Source organism: Vigna unguiculata, chromosome 3 (assembly GCF_037176805.1).
Source record: "Vigna unguiculata cultivar grain cowpea cultivar isolate G323 ecotype 2 chromosome 3, ASM3717680v1, whole genome shotgun sequence".
NCBI lineage: Eukaryota > Viridiplantae > Streptophyta > Magnoliopsida > Fabales > Fabaceae > Vigna > Vigna unguiculata.
Window position 1 is genome coordinate 10,189,142 of NC_140794.1, and position 3,656 is coordinate 10,192,797.

Sequence of the window (3,656 nt, forward strand, 5' to 3'; positions counted from 1 at the left end):
ATATTTCCAAGATGTCATTAGTTGTTTAAAAATATTACTTTTTTATTAAAATTTGTCATTTAGTCTTAAATTGATTGTGTGATTAAAGTAAATGTTGTCATATAATTTAGAAGAGTAAAATAATTTTGAAATAAAATTGTTCATGTATGAAATAGAGATGGCAAATAAATCTATTTTCTTGGGTATTGTTTGAACCTGTCTTCGTTTTGATGGGGAGGTCCGGTATTGACTGGATATGGGTATGAAAAATATTCTACTTTTTCGATTGGATATAGGGATGAGATGCACATATCCTTTATGTTCCTGTACCCGTCATAATACTTGTGCCCGTCACTCTCCGTCTCCGTCCCCGTTTTATTAAAATATTTATAGTCTATTAAGTAATCTTTTATTAAACAAATCTCCTCGATACAGTATATCCTCTTTACTCGGTGGGGATGTGGATGTGAAAATTTTTTTTAATATCCATTGGGTTTATGTATGGGGATGGAAATAATTTTTTTTTTTAGGATGGGTATGGTATAGCAAAACTCGTCCCCGCCCCGATCCGTTGTCATCCCTAGTATGAAACCTATTTTTCCTACAAGGTATGATGGTATTCCAAGGCTGCTAGCTGAGATGTATTTTGTCTCCTAAATTAGATGTCCTTGTTTGATCTGGTTATAATGAGCCACGGGAAAGTAGGTATAATAGACATTCGCTTAAGTTCGTACTCATTTAAGTTCACATCCCGCTTAAATCTGATTTGGAAAGGAAAAAAAAATTCTTGGATCAATAATTTTGTGACTTTATTAAAAAAATCATGTAAAGTCATTAAATGACTATTTTCAGTTCGTTCACGTGTGATTGTCGATTGACCATTTTTTAAAATGCGACGAAGGGTGAAGAACGCACATTGAACTTGATTTACCTAATCTGATGATAAATAAGGGGAATCTTTGAACTTTTCAACTGGTTCATATTAACATCAATTTCGTCCATACCTGTTTCAAATTCATCATCATCAAATTTAATTACAGGTTCCTATAAGGTGACCTCATTTATGATTTGCTTGATCTCTTATAAAGTTTATTATATGACCCATGGTTGAGAACATTTACTTAATATCTTTTTTGTTTAAATTAATTTTTAAGAAATATTTTTATTTTTAAAAATATCTTTTAATTTTAAAAATTAATTATTATTTTAGGATTAAGAAATCAAGATATAATAAATATTTTATATTTTATATTCGATTACAAATATATATATATATATATATATATATATATATATATATATGAAAATATAGATATATAAGATATATTATATATAGCTAAAATATATTTGGTCTTATATCTCAGATTCACCAAGCTTAGCCTAGATTAGGGATGTCAAAAAATTCGTACCAGTCGGTATCCGCGGATAAAACCTGCAATGGGTAGGAAACAGATATTAAAGATGGATATCCACTACCCACGGGTATGGGTATTTTTGATAGTTGCATGTTAACGGGATGGATACGGATATCATAGTATCTGTATCCGTGGATACTGTACCCGCTAAACTTTAATTTTTTCTAAGCTGCACATCTTGTCTTCTGTCTTTATTCTTCTAGCTTCAAGTATTGTTACATTGTCTTCTTCCAGGTACACCCCTTGACATTCTTCTCTTTCCTTTCTTTGAAATTGAGCATATACATCAAACCCATAGACACTAACATTTATGGTATGCTTGTTGTCAAATGATGGAATCAAAATAATAATACTTGGCACGTGGCAATTGAAGTTTATTATTTGTTTATTTTGTTTATTTTTTCAGGAATCAATTGGAAAAAGTGGGCTTGTTGATCAAAGCACTAATTAAAGAATTTCTACTGTGTTGAACGTCATTTTATATTTACTTTTATAATTATTTGGATTTATATGAACTTGAGTTTATTTGAACTTTATTTAAAATTATGACAGTGATGTATTTTATTTTATTTTATTTGAATTTATGATTAAATATTTGTTTATTAAACAATTTTGTAAATACCTGCGGGTACCCGTAGATACCCGCGGATATGAAAAAAATGGGCGGGTACCCACATAACGGATACCCGACGGATATGGGTACGGGTACGGGACGAACATTTATCCAACGAGCAAGATACGAGGGAGCTACTATCCGTACCCTATCCGTCCCGTTGACATCCCTAGATTAATGTATCCGGCCCTATAAAATACATTAATTAAATATGGAACTTAAAAAATAAAATTGCTACTAGATTACAACTTTTATTAAAAAATAGAAATTATCAATTAAATAATAATTTTAATACTAAAAAAATAATAATCAATGAGGACTTCTTAACTTTTTTTAAAAAGTTATCCATTTTATAATTTCGTAAAAGAAATTGCATCTTTTTAAAGAACCGATAATGATGCACCCAATAATACATACCAAAAATCAAAAGTTAAGAATCTTAAAATGCATGAAATTGAAGCTTTAAGAGAAGTTATAATAGTGTGCTTTTAATGCATAACGAAATATGACTACGAAAGAGCGTTTTGTTGATTTGACAAAACTATTAATAGAATAAATGAGTTGTCAATTTTATATTACACTATGATTCAAAATTTCAATACACATTAATTAATTCTATCTTTTGTCATATATGTTTTGATTATGCGCAATTGTTTTAAGAAAATTTAGTCTGTTAAGTCCTCTTCAAACATTTGGTCATGAAATTTTTTTCTTGTCTAAAATCCTAAAATTATCAATTTCTGTTTGAATTGCTCACGATATTAAATTGATATCTATGGTTGGATTTACGTATGTTTTTTGAGTAATTTCTTGCCCTATGTTCTAATTTAAAATCTTAATAATTACTCTAATATGTATATACCATTGTGTGGTGTAAGATTTGAGTCATAGTGAGGTCATAGTATAAAATAAACATATATTCCCAATCTACTTTTATAATTCATAACTTCAATCATAACTCTATCTTATTAATCACCCTATCTTTAGCCGCAACCAGAAATATGACTAATCAGTGAGCCCATTGGGTCAATATTTGTGGCCCATGGCCCATCACAAATTGACAAAAGATAGAAGCTTTATAAAGGCTTCTCTATCTAAAACCAACATTTATGTGCTTTATAAACCCTAATTAAACTTTTGTTTTAATTAATGAATCGTAAAACAAACACATCATGAATACTAAATATGTTTGTCCTAGGTCTTGATTTAACAGCATTGTTGTTTGGCTATTGCGTGCACGAATAAGAGTCCGTTACGGAAAGCTAACAAAACTCATCTGATGCAACCATGCATAAGCATAATGAGTCTACATTTACAAGTTTTTTTTTGTGTTATCTTCTATTGAGGATTAAAAATATATTGTATTAATATTTTAAATATTTTTTAATATATTTTAAAATGTTAACATTAATGGTAATCAATATATTATAGAGACACAGTAAAAAAAACAGCACAACAAAATCCAACACTAAAACCAAATTTAAGCACACATAATGACATTATGAGTTTGAAAACACAAAAAATAAAAGTGAAAAAAAAAACCCCAAAAAGATTCATAAGTCGAAGATTATGAAGTGGTGGTCCTTGGTGGCTTATAGTAACTTTGATGTGAAAAGCTTCTTATTTTTGATGACGTTAAGCATATGGAA